General features: G+C 36.2%; 1 long non-coding RNA gene across 1 annotated transcript; it reads left to right on the forward strand.

Annotated features, from left to right (window-relative positions):
- The first annotated feature begins 6,976 nt into the window (after positions 1–6,976).
- LOC134478197 (uncharacterized) lies at positions 6,977–11,987 on the forward strand. Its single transcript, XR_010050683.1, has 3 exons — positions 6,977–7,414; positions 8,852–8,906; positions 10,972–11,987. It is a non-coding gene; the product is annotated as an uncharacterized LOC134478197 (long non-coding RNA).
- The last annotated feature ends 2,509 nt before the right edge of the window (positions 11,988–14,496 follow it).

A 14,496-nucleotide genomic window follows, 5' to 3' on the forward strand; every position in this document is an offset into this window, starting at 1 on the left:
AATGCTTCCCCTGGGTGTGTTGAGAATCACCTCATGCACCCTCATCTCCTGGGACTGAATGGAGGTCACTAATCATGTCCCAGTCAGGCCCACAGACCTCCTTTGCCTCCTCTGTTGGTTCAGGAGGCTGGGTGGGCTCCTAACCCCTGAGAGTAATGGTTCAAGTTCTCTCCAAGTGAACACAAGTGCACTGAAATTCACCTTGTGCACCCTCTGTTCCTCGGATTGAAAGAAGATCACTAGGTATGGTCCACCTCCCATGCCACTTTTGGTGTTTCAGGAAGCTGGGTAGACTCCTAGCCATTGGGAGCAATGGTCCGAAGCTCTCCCCAGCCAGTGCACGTTTGATGAAACTCATCTCACCTGAAACACCCTCAGCTCCCCTGATTGAAAGAAGCTCACTAGGTGTGTTTCAATCAGGCCTGCAGCACCCAAGCCTCCTCTAAGTCAGCCATGATTGACAAGATCTACTCAGGCAGAAGTCAATACTTATAGTCTAAAAATCAATAAAATTTGTCAAATGGATGTGACTATGAGTCTTTTGGCAAACTTAAATATACTCATATATCTGTGCATAAGTACTCTGAATACATATAAGGCTCCTTCTTGGCAGACAACATTTTTGTTTCGTAATTCTTTTAGGACTTGGCGGTTATAATATCCTACTATTTTCCATCAACTCAGAGTGTCTAAGGCCCATTATACAGCCCTTTTGTTCTTGAGCTATTAGTCGCCCTCTAGGGCAAACATTTACTTTGCCAGTGGGAAGTTTATATCAGCATTTTAAAACTGATGCTGTACTATCTATATTTCCAATATTTTCTGGTATTTTTTCCAGTTTTGGTATAGTAAGCGTGTGAACAACGTACCTCAAAGGGCAATCCATTGTTGAATGGAGCAGTGGGCTTCTCAAAACTCAATGATTAAAACAAAACAAAAAAGAGGAATATAGTAGAGAGACTTTGCCCACAGGAAGTTTTATAAAGTACTTTTTGGATTTTTTAATTTATAGCTGTGGAAAAACATTTCATTCCCACCAATAAAAGACAGAGAACAATGTTTCTTTATTGGCCTCTGTTTTCTGGACCATAATGGCAAGGCCCTGTGAAATTACTCACTTCAGGGAGAGGGTATTCATTTATTTATTTTTACCTAAAGTCCCTCTTGCTTCCTGCAAAAGCTGTTCTTCCATATCATGTGGCAGCAAATGAGAAGGAACCCCATCCCTGAGCTCCAGGCAATAGCTCTATAACTTCCACTAGAAATAAGCAATTAGTGCAAAGGGCCAGACCCATCACTCTCTACAGAGCAAACTTCAGAACCTACATGGGGAGAGGTTAAACAAATGTTACAAAAACAAACAAACAAACAAGTCACATCCAATTTATTCTTCCTAGCAATGAAAGCACAAGTCACCTATAACTCTAAGATGGCAAAGATAAACTAATTACTTTTTGTTTGGCTTCTGTTTAACTATACACTAAAAGTAAGTGGCACTGTGTGTTGGGCACATATACTTATGCCTTCTGTTTTGATATAGTTGACTGGGTGATCCTATGTATCCCCTATTTCCAACAATATCTCTTGTACTAGCAGAGCCCTTTAAGGGATTATGGCTACTCTGCTGGCATTTACTCCATAAATGGTACATTTTGACCTAAGAATTTGCTCCATGACTCTCTGCTAATGTCACCTCTTGTAACTAGTGCATTGCTTTTAGGCCTCAGTGGTATATGAATCATTTTATCATTTGGCCTAAATGTACTTTAAGGGACTATTATAAAGTTTTCATTAACTCTTCTGGGAGTAGGGAAATCACTCACTCAGATAGGCACCTCCATCACTATAATGTCCTTGTTCTCTGCCATTCTTGCGTGTCTATAGGGGACATTTTAAATCCATATTGGACATCATTTAGATCTCCCAAATTTTCAATAACCCTTGTCTAATAATCTGACCTTAGAAAATTTGAAGCCCTATCATCTGATGGTGTTATAGTCCAATTCAACCTGGAATTGTAGCTTACCTTTTAATTGCAGCATCAGTCCTTTCTTAAGTAATCCTGACTTACTGGATCTTTATTATGTCTTTTTTCTGGCATGTACTTATATCCTGTTGAAAAAAACATGGTGGTCTTTAGCTCTTCCTTTCGTTCCTCACATTATCAGACTGGCAGCTACTAACATATAGACAAGCTCACATGGATTGCTAATGAAACCTCTGATCATGTCATGATCTGTACTTCTCATCCATATGTTCTGGTTCTTGCTAAGTAGAACCTATTTTTATTGTTTACAATTCATACTCTCCTTGATGCTGACCTTTTATGGCTCTCAGTATTACATTGCCTGCAAGCTCCACATAGCTCACTCCATGTGTCATAAATAATAATATTTCTCTCAATTAAATATTCTCATATTATTATGCTTACACAAAGGGCTGAAGCCTGACTCTCTACTCAGTCTTGCAGATGATTGAATAGGAGACTCTGCTCTTGAATGAATTACTTTAGCACTTAAACATTTCTGACAAAAAAATGACTTGGTGGCAATTCAATTGCTGTCTTTAGAGCAGAGATGGCATTGGCTTTGGCAATCCCAGCAGCCACAGCAGTCATTGCCTTAACTCATTTCCATCCAAATTGCCCAGACCATAAATGGCTATTTGCAAAATATTACTTCTGAGTTTTTAACTCAAACCAGTATTTATAAGAATATTTTGCAAACTGGAAGTATTTGAAGCCATAGTAAGATGGCTTAGTGAACATCAACTAGCTCTTTGAATACATAGTACATGCAACTCTGTTCCTAGTTAGTATTCCATATGCATCCTTCCAATTCTACATAATCATTCTGAATCTTGGAAAAATTCCAAGCTATGATCCATGGTACTTTTCATGCTTATCTCAGTGGAAAGACTTCACCTCTTCAAGATAGACTAAAGACCCAGTTTTATATACTTTAACTAAAAGCTCATAATAATACTTTAGATCATCTCAATGGTATTGTTTACTAGATAAACCATGGAAACTGTTTCTTTGATCTCAACTGTCACATCTGAATTCATACAGCTACTAGAATAATCTTTTTTCTCCTCTTTCCTAGAGTTCTAGGAGTACTTTGTATGTTTTTTCAGCAGATCTGCCTTGCGAAAGACGTTGCAACTGTCTCACATCAACCCCTATATCCTTCTGTGCTGTACTTTAGTCCCATTTGATCAACTTGGATTGTAAAACACAAAGTGGGGGGGGGATAGTAGGGACACTATGGCTAAAGGAGTGAATGAAACAATTGGTGAGATGAAAGAATTCTCTATGGTGATGGTCTAAGTTTCCTACACTGCATTGTTAAAAATTAAAACTTACAAAGGCAACAGCCAAGCAGGACCGAAAATAGGTATGGTAGGAGCTAAACTTAGATATAGTTTTCCAGACACTCCTCTTTTCTTCCCAATTACTTTCTTGAGTTAGGGAAATATGAATCACTGCAGACCACCTTGTCTTTTCCCTGTTTTTTTTTTTTTTTAAATGTGAATTCCTACACAGGTGTCGCTCTTTTGTCCTTTTTCTTGTGTCCTAGTTCTATTAATTAAAACCCACAGAAGATTCAGATTGGAGCTGTTCTTACTGAGAGTCTCATGTGTAGCTGGCGTGAGTAAATCAGTCCCTCTGGGCTTTTGAAATTAAAGCTGAAAATGGTCTCTAATTTCTCAAGCTTTGTGTCACCATAGTTGTGAATAAACAAAAAGGCTATTATTATTAGGTGTGTGTGTGTGTGTGTGTGTGTGTGTGTGTGTGTGTGTGTGTTATTGAGATCAAACCCAGGAATTTTGCACTTTGCTACTTATGTTTAGACATAGTCTCCCAAAGTCACTCAATTGTCTAGGCTGAGTAAAACATGCAGCCTACTTGCCTCAGCCTCCTAGAGGGCTAGTACTGCAAGCATGTACCACTACATATAGCACAGTGTATTATGATAATCAAAATATTTAAGCGATAACAATTTTGGCATGGACTTACACACAAAGAATTTATACAATTAATAAAAGAATGCTATTTGGGGGCTGGGGATTTAGCTCAGCAGCATAAGCGCCTGCCTTGCAAGCAGGCAGTCATGAGTTTGATCCCTGGTACCGATAAAAATGAAAAAGACAAAAAAAAAAAAAAAAAAAAAAAAGAATGCTATTTGATGAGAGCTCAATGTCAAAGCATCAAGAGAGAAAGACTGCAAACTAAGAAGGATGTTTGGTAGTTCTCAAAAGCAAAAGGTTCAGTAAAAGCAGAACTGGATTCCCTGGAAAATTTAGGACATGGAAGTCATGTGATAAAATCTATTTGCACAGCTCAAACTATCATTTCCTAAGATTAGAACTATACCTTAAAGAAGTTTTAAAATGCAGATATTTTTAAAAAATATTGCAGAGAAAATGTTCAGCACTAAACAATGTGAACAGGTTTTTCATTATAAAAGTAAAATAAAAATGCAGATATTTAAAGTAAAATTATGAAAGTAATTAAATCACAATAAAAATGCAAATAAACTGGGTAGCAGGTTTGACAAAACTTAGTTCATGTGGGGAGAAATGGAGAGTGGGCTTCTCTTCCTACAGACTCCATGTAGCTTCAGTAGGTCAAAGATACAAGGAGTAGAACTAGAAATGACCAAGAAGTACAAAATGATAACTTCACACAAAGAGAAAAGAAAGAATAAAATAGAAAAGGGAACCAAAGAAATACAAAAAAAGTACTGGAACAAAAAATGTATTAAAATTCAACACAGACTCAAAGAAAATTCTAGTTCATACCATCATCTGATCAAAGATTTGAAATCAAAAGATAAATGCAAAGTTAATAAAAAATTACACAAATGAATAGGAAATGTATGAAAACAGAAAGTTACATAAAGCAATCTAGAATAAGATTTATACCCATTAAGGTATTAAATGCTTATCATTTATTTCAGATAAAATATTGAATTTATTAAAATTATAAAGAGAAAAATATTTTCACAAATACATTGATTCAGGAAAGTTGCAACTATAAAAATATTCTTAAAAATCTCATTGGACTTAATTACTACAATTAGGAAAAGGGAAGTTGTAGAATAAAGGAAAGTTGCTACAAAACTATATTGCTAAGTAGCCAGGATCACTAAACACAAAATCTGATCATCCAAAAGAAAAAGTAAGAATTAGAGTGAATTTTATTAATTCTTAAAAGAAAATTTTGATATTGTATAATATGAATGAACCTGAAAATCTTATATGTGAAATAAGCCAGAAAAAGAAAAAAAATATTGTATGATTTCCCTTAGATGAAGACACTGAAGCACTCAAATTCATAGAAACAAAAGATGATATATTGGTCACCAGGGTCTGCGAAGAGGGCTTTAGGGAATTATAAATGGAGCACAGAGTTTCAGTTTAAGACGATAAAAAATGCTCTGGAGATCAGTGGTGGTGAGGGTAGCACAGCAATGTGAATGTACTTATCATTTTAAAATGATAAATTTTATTGTATATACAGCAAAGGAATTTATGAATAAAATAAAATGCTAATCAACGTAAAATGTTAGCATAAGAAGGGATCTCATATGAGTGGAGACATAAAAATAATTGTAAAATGTGAAAGTTGTCTGATAGAAACCTGAGATTTCTTCAACTCCTGCCACCCTACTTGATGTAATGGATGCTGCACGATGTCAGCCGTGCATCATTCTTCACACATTCCACAGTATTCGTGATTCATCCAAAACCTATCAGCCTTTGCATATGCTCTAACTTTGACTTACAATTATTCTTTAAATCCCTGTGTGTGTCAGTCTTTTTCTGAGGTAGTTAAGACCCCAACTCAGTGATGGTGGAAACAATTTTCTACTGAGGCTGACAGAAGAGCAGTGGGGAGCAATGAAGGGGTACTTTATCAGAAAGAAATAAGAAAAACTCTCACTGCCTTATGGGGCTCCAAAGGACTTAACTGAGGAGGTGCTCACACTCAGGTGTTTATACGCAGGCTTTCAGTGAGTGAGTGGACCATTGTGGTGGGCACATGAAAATGAAACCATAATACAATGCAGATGTCACTTCTAGCTTCTAACATGAGGGCTAACAGGTTTCTCCGGCTCTCCAGCTTCCCCCATGGCCTTTTTTAAAAAAGAATGTGTTATTATTTTTATCTAAACTTCCAAGGGGGAATAGGTTTAGTCTTCTGTTTCTCACAGCATATCCCCATTTACACAGGCCCTCACCCTTTGAAACAGTGGGTTTTTACTCTCTGGTAGGCCCGATGTTAGAACTCAAGTTCCCTTTCTTCCCGGTCTTCTGGAACCCTGGGGCAAAAGGGGCTCTTTCTGTTTGTCTTGAATCATTCATTGAATGAATTCAACGAAATTGCTCTGAGATCCTATGGGGCCTACATTATGGATCTACTGGCCCCATTTCACCTTAGAAGCCCTTCCTTTATATGCTTATCACCATCACTATCATTACTACGTGATCTTTACACAATTATCACTATTGCTATCACCACTACTATGCTTCAGTAGTCAGGTGTCACTATGTACTCACTGCTCTGTTGAATTTAACTTCAGTATTATTTATTTAATTAATGAGATGAATTGAAAAAATTCAACTAAAAATCATTAAGCCTATGGACTATTGGCACTTGGTTGGTTGATTCATTTGTTTCCATTCAAAATGAGCTCCACAAGTAGCTAAGCCCAGCACCATTCCATATTTCAGGTAAGCTTCCCAACTCAATATGTCACTGCAGACAATAAAGTACATCGACATCAAAAACTCAACCACAAGGCATTTTGCTTCTCCAGGTTTGTGGAAGCATAAGGTAACAGGTGCACAGGATAAAGAAGGGTTGCCCATTTTATCCCTAATTTGGGAGAGCTGCTGGCCTTTAAATTCATTGGTTAAATTCAAAGGCTAAATAATTTGAGTAGCGTAGGGGGAGGAGTAGTGTGTTGCTGAGAAAGTTAGAGTCCTGTGGTCTGGAACACAATGTTTGATTCATATGCTGAGGGTAGGGGTTGTTAGAGAGGGGACATGAGGTTTGGAAACTTCAGTTCTTGATTCTTGATTCTTTGTCATGGAAGCCAGTTGTGTTCTGAGCAAAGGTATTTAGTCACCATTTCTTGGAACTCAGGATATTCATGGGGCAGAACTGGTAGTGAGCAGATGGCTAGGTCATTTAAAGCCAAAATGGAGTTGCTTGGCCTTGTGCTTTGAACAGCAAGGACAAGGCCTGTTTCTCATAGGTGAAAGGAGCCGTACAAGCTGCAAAGACCAGAAAGGCAGGTCGGAGTTGTAGGAACCATTCTTACACAGTGCACAGTGAGCTCCTCTGTGACAAATCCCTGGGGTGTGACTTACACTACAATTTTACCATAAAACAGTTGTTAACTTGGTAAGTGCTTGCTGTTTTTCCTTATACTTTTCACTGGCATGTTAGAGAAGCCTATTTCTTCATGTTCTCAGAATCATCGTAAATATGAAAAGATATACTTCATAAATCACTTACAAAAGCAAAGCATCATGAAAAAACAATGAATTATAAGGGAAAACAGCACACGCTGTTAATTTTCTTAGAGTTTTTGAACTTAGTTTCTATTCTAGCAACCCGGCACATTTTTATTTTCAGCTTCAGTCGTAATATGTGTAAAATGAGAATAATAAGTATCTCAAGCTACAAGCTACAAGCCACAATAACTATAACAAGCTACAAGTATGATTTTAAGTATGGTAAGTGCCTACCACAGTTCTTCAGAAAAGATACTTGTGATTTTTAGCAATTTTTAATTTTTTTAATTTTTTTTTTTTTTATTGGTACCAGGGATCGAACCCACAACCATGCGATTGCAAGGCAGGTGCTTATGCCACTGAGCTAAATCCCAGCCCCTTGGCAATTTTATTTTAGGGTATTGAAGTTACATGCTACTGGATCCCTTTGTGCTAATATATAATACATTTGGATACGTGGTGGCTGACAAATATACAAATATTGCTTAAACTGAAATGGATCTGCCATTTGCTACCTAATAAATCACACAAAATTAACGGAAAATATACAAATTTTTTTACAAACAGAGATATTTACATGAGTTAAATCATGTACATTTTACTTTCATTGATATATTTACTACTTTTCATAATATGCAACATTTTGCTTCTCTATTATTATTTTACATAATTAGCTTATCATAACTTCTTTCACATAATTTATTGTACCAAATGAATTTAATTTATTATAGTTGGTGCTATTTTTTTCAAAAATCAAAATTTGCTATATATTTTTAATATTTATTATTTAATTTTATGAAACTACTTATGAAATTATCAAAATTAAAAATAAATAACTGTTCTCTTTGCAAGTCTGATGAGCTTATAATGCTTTAGTAACATTCTTATTCATCTTTTTTAAAATTTTATTTTTAGTATCTCAGTTATTTTTGGTCTGTTCTTCTGTAAATTAGTCTCATAATAACCACAATTACTGGAAGTAGTATTACTGCTGTGTAATCGACATGTTAATTTGATCATTGTTTGCACAACCTTTTTTTCTGTTGCAGCCCATGCTGTTCTTGATAGTTTTATTTATTTCTGGCAGAAATCTCTTCACTCAAATTTGTTTTAAGAAGGAGATGACAATATGCTGTGTATCAACTGAAACTCTGAAAGTACTGGGTGCATAGTACTTAAGGCAGTTCGGTAATATAGAATAATTGGTTGACATTTTACCAAATAAATTTGAGGACAGTATTTTGATACTTGTGCTATGTTTGCTGCTTATAAAATGCCACTCTCTTTCTTTTTTCTTTTGTGCATTACATTTTGTCTCATACAGGCTTTAGGAGTCATTCATTGCTTTTGAAGTTCAGTGCGGACATTCCAGAGCCTAGGTATGGAATTACCTTCATATTTCTGCTTAGGTCCCAGAATGTTGCTTCTGTAAGGCTGAAGCTTTAAAAAATATTAAGGCATCTTGTTTTACAATATTGTTTCCTCATTTATTACAATAGCCTGTCCTGTGGAAGCCCTGCATTTTGCACAAAAGATCTTTTTCATATAGCCACCCAGTATTTTAAATCTTCATCTATACTTACTATCTCGGTATATTATATCCTAAAATCTCTCTTCTAATTTGCTAACTTTTCTCTGTTACTTAATTCACCAGATACTTTTTTTATTTGAATGAATTTTATTTTTTATAACTGTCATCTGCACTTTCTGGCTAATTTTTCTACACTGTTCATTTATCCCTTTGTATTTTCTTAATCTAGCATTTATCGTCAGCTTATTCTGAAAACATCTGTTTCAAAATTACCTTAAGATATATGTAATATCTTCAGGTATAAAGCAAAATTTAAAAATATTTCATCTTTCGAATTAACTCTCCTAGTTTGGATGTGTTTTCCTTCAATTTGTACTGCTATTCCTGTGAATTCCCCTGACCCTTTCCCATCTGCTTGTTTTGTGGTGATTCCCCTATAGAACACACTTGCATTTCTTTAAAAAAATGTTTTGATCATCTGGTTTCTTCTTAATTTGTAGAATGATATTAAGGTAATTGGAAGAGGAAGGAGTAAGAGTTAAGAAATGGTTATAAGTAGTTAAATGTAACAGCCAGTATATATATTTACTTACACCATGTTGACCAGGCACATTTGAGCTTTGTAATTATAGGGAAGGTAGACTCAAATTTCTGGTATTTTGTGTGTGATGCATTTCCAGCCATATTCTCTGAGAGTTGCAAAATATTCTTAGTACATCATTCTGGATTTAATTCTCTGCCTCCCTCCTCATGTTACTTCCTTTCTTCCTTGTTTGTCTGGAGATAGTAAATAAATTCATAATGTGAAACTGCTTAATTAACAATATTAAAACAGTCCTCCATTTAATCAAGTATAAAATGCAATCAGCCATATAACTTTAAAGAAAGTATATATTTTGTGGTATGCATTTCTGTCAATAATATGATACTGTTAATAGCATCTTTGTGTTAAGTTTGGAGGAATAATTTATACTTGGGATTTTCAGTGGAAGTTTATATTTATACTCAGAATAATCCATGCTCAGTATGTGCTGACTTTGGTTTATTTGTGGGTTATTTGTTTAAGGTTGCTTGATTTATTTTTACATTAAACTTAGATTTTTATCTATCAATGTAAGCACAAACATTTCAATAGAAAATTAACTCATTTAGAAATCAATAAAAATATCTTTTAAGACATATTTAAAAGCTGAGAGAATGCATAAGTTAGTGTGTGATCACTGATATTTCTCGAAGTGTTATTAAGATTATTTTGGTCATCTGTAAGGGTCGTGTTGTTGCTAGTTGATCAAGAGTTCTTTGGCTCAATTAAGGTGAAATCAAGAATTAGCAAAGTGCAGCTTCGCCAGCAATTACATTACCAAGTGACAGTAGATAATGCTGGAGTCTAACAGTTGATATGTTTCTAGTTGACATGTTGCTATCTCTTTTGCTCAGCTTTGTTGGCTGCTGGTCTCTGGAGCTCCTCAGGCCTAGGATCTCCTAGTATTTAATTACTCTTCCCTTTGTGACAACCTCTCTGTCTACACTACCGGGAAGTAATTCAGGACCTTTGGGAAACATACTAAAGAGATAAATCACAAGCAATACTATACAATCACCAATATGAGCCTATTTTAACAGGACTTGTCCTGCAACACTAGGGAGTTAGTACACTGAAGAGAATCCTTGTAAACTAACCTCAGGAAGTATGAGGCGAGTATTGATTATATAGCATCTGTAGGCTTGCTCACTGATCCAAGCTCAAGCCTGTAAATGCTCCTCATGGGTTTAGGGTCCTTGGATGGCTGTAGCTCTCATGGCAATGATTTGGTGAGGAAAAGTGTATCAGTCAGTTCTTACTAGAGAAAAACATTTAAGGTACACAAATATACAAGAATTTACAAGATTTTTTTTACACTTTCTACCCACAGAGTTAGATGTGGAAGAGTGCAAAATATCTATCTGTGCACCACTGATCTGAAGGATCCAAATGAGGGCTTGGAGATCAGTATAGTGTCTCCTTCCAGTCAGTACCATGAAACTGAAGTGCCCATAATGGAAGGCTGAGGCTGTGCACCAGAATGTTGAAGAGTGCGTGCTGGCTTCCCAGATATAATATTTAATGTGAAGACTGGAGCTCCTTCAGAGAATCTGAAGCAACTCATCCCTCTTCGTTTCCCTTTTGTACCATGCTGGATATAATCCTCCCTAGGATGGGCCTTTCATACCTACATACAATGCTGATCCAGTTTAGTTAGGTATTTCTTACTCAAATTCACACAACCCATTAACTATCATAGGCAGGGTGATGGGAACTCTTTGACTGACAGCCGTTGTGCCTGTTGGGAAAATGATGGCACTGAAACCAATCTTTAGGGTTTGGGGAATGCTGAAAATGTTAAAGTGGGCCCAAGTCCTCTCTGCCTCATCTTAGTCATCTTAGTTTTCAACCCTCCTTCAAAGAGGCAGCAGCAGTGTCTAAAGTACCAAGAGCAGAAGAGGGTCACCAGTGGTTACAGTGAAACAGAACTCATGTTAGAGCCTCCTGGAGGACAGGGGCTTCGAGGTAACCCAGGAAGATACTAGGCAAGTTGTCTCAGTCCCCTGGGGGTGGTGGTGCAACTAACAGAAAATGATTGTGGTTGGGGGCGATCCATGGCAGGAAAAGATGAGTCTTGGCATGTCTCATCACTCTCAGGGCTAAAATTCTTATGAAAATACCACATGTCTCAGAAATCTTTAAAAACTGGTTTTCTCTCTCATGTTTTTGTGTTGTGCTTCAGAGAGAAAGTCACATTAGAGACACTTTGTACTTCTAAAGAAGATTATGCTCCTAAAGATAATTGTTTTCCTTTTTCTGTGTTTCTTGTAATCTTTCGATCCATCTCTAGATTTACCTCATATGACTCTACTTCAAATATTAATATCTGTTTTTATTGCAAATGATGCTTTCTCATACAAAATAAAACATTTCTTCATTTGTTTTTAAAATCTATTGCTTTTGAACTTTTATTCTTTTATTTAGATATTACTGAAATTACTTATTGTTTTATAACATTAATTTCTTCTTAGTTTATTTGAATAAACACATGTCATCTTCAAATAGCATTGTTTTCCATATCTTCTTCTTATCCCTACTTTTACATTGAGTATTTATCCTCTAAAGATATAAAAAATAAAAATAATTAATAATCTTTTCATTTAGAAATTATTATATTGTGTTATACCTACTTAAATAAAACTTTTTTTTTTCTTGGCTTCAACTTTTTAAATTTTTCTGAGCATACATTAAGCATATCTTAATATATCTTTTTATAATCTTTTAATTTCTTCATTGCAACTTCTATAAAATTAACGCCATTATATTTTGTAAGCCAGTATTGGTCTTTTGTATAAGTTGTTAGACTTACAAACTAAGATACAAAGTGTGTAAATGAGATTATTTGTAACCTTAATTATTATCTCAATCACTTTCTTTTTGCTGAGACACACAACTCAATACCAAAACTTAAAAGAGGAAATGTGTATTTCAGATCAGGTTTCAACCCATAGCCTGTTGCCTCCAGAGCAAGATGATAAGGCAGAGGGGCCTGGAAAAGGAGAGCTTCTCACAACATGTTAGACAGAAAGCAGAGAGTGAATGCAGGAGCCTGGAAGGAATATATATCGTTCAAGGCCATGTGCTCAGTGATCTACTTCTTCTAACTAGGATCCATCTAGATGGCTATAACCTCATCAGTAAGACTAATCCACTATTTATTATAGTGCACCTAGTATCCAGTCACCTTTGAAAAGCTCTGCCAGTGAGGGCATGAGACTTTGGGAGAATATCTAGATATAAATCATAGCATTCTGTATCTGGTCCCTGAAAGATTCAGATGAATCTCTTCCTGGAAAAGCATTTAGTTTACCTTTAAAAGGCATCAAACTTTTACAAGTTCTATGATTACCAAAAGGCCCAAATCCAAAATTTTCCCTGAGAAATATGGCAAACTCTTAGCTACGAGAGCCTATAAAAATTAAAAAGAAATGTAAAAAGTACGGGCATAAAATGACACAGGATAAATATTTGTGTTTAAAAATGGAGGAACAGAGGAATAATATCAATTGGACCAAAGAAAAAGGATACCCAGCAGGGCAAACATTTAATCTTGAAGCTATATGTCCACCACACAGGGTAGGCTTTGGCAAGATGTAAACTGCAAAGGCTCGGGCAACCTTTCCACCACAAATGATTTCTTGCCTTATGATTTAGATTGACTTTTGCTCACTCCTTGTCGCTTTCTTCAGATAGTCCATATTCACGGTATCTCCAGATTTCTGGAGTCTTCACTACACTTTTTGCTTAAGTCTCATCACTTCACATAGTGTCCTCTCAGGAGAGCACTGTCTTGACTTTTAGCCCTTTGTCTGAAATCTGGATTGAGTGTTCCTGACTCTGCAACTCTTGAATTTGGTATGCTCATAAAAACAATACTATGTGGGTGATGCCAAAGTCTGCTGCCAGTTTAAGCAGTAATGAGGACCTCTTGAATCATGGATAAAGAGGCTTCTGAGTACCTGAGTGGCTGGACTTCATGAATTGAATCCTGGAGAACAAATTGCTTGGGATGCCATTGTTGAGCATGATGTTTTCAGGCTCCCTTCATAAAGTAAATTCTTTCTCTTTAGCAATTTTAAGCCTTTGAATGGAGGAGCCTTATTGATAATATCTGACATGCCCTTAAAGTCATTTTTCTGTCGTCCTGATCTAAAGTACTTCACTTCTTTCAAATTTTTTTAGGAGCCAAACTCTCCTCCAACTCATAGGCCCTCACTTTACAGGAGCTTCCTTTCTTATGTAAATCAAAACTTTAAAAAACAACTCAGCAGTGCTCTTCTACTTGATTCTTAAGGTAGAGCTGTCTAAAACCCCTCAGTGGTATTGAAGTCTTAGCTTGAATATTGAGCTGCTTTGAAATTTCCTCTCCCCACTTAACCCACTACCTTTATTCTCAAACTCTAAGGACACAAGCAAAGTGTAGATAAGTATTTTGCCAGTGCATAAAATGGCCTGAAGCCCAGTGCCAATGAAGATCTTGCACTCAGCTGAAACTTCCTGAAACTGGCATTTTCTGAATCTGTTCTTTTCTAGCTGTGTAAGTGTCAGCATTCTGATCTTCTGAACTCTGATCAGAATCTCCCATCAAGTTTGGCTTATAGCATTCTAAGACTTCACTAGCCAGTAACTTGCTTCCTTTTGAAATTCTTCCCCAAACCGGTACCATAGCCTTCAGAATTATAGTTAGTGTCACAGTATAGTACTTACTCTCTGCTACTAATATTTATCTTACAGAAACAATACCCAGCAACTTAAAAGTAGAGAGATTTATTTTGGTTCACAGTTTAGCTGATTGGTTGGTTCCAACTGCAGGAAGCACAGCAGGGTCTGCTCATAGCAGGAGGAATAGAGTGAA

This window comes from Cavia porcellus, unplaced genomic scaffold (genome assembly GCF_034190915.1).
Source record: "Cavia porcellus strain 051 isolate PalLab524CR breed Dunkin Hartley unplaced genomic scaffold, mCavPor4.1 scaffold_12, whole genome shotgun sequence".
Lineage (NCBI taxonomy): Eukaryota > Metazoa > Chordata > Mammalia > Rodentia > Caviidae > Cavia > Cavia porcellus.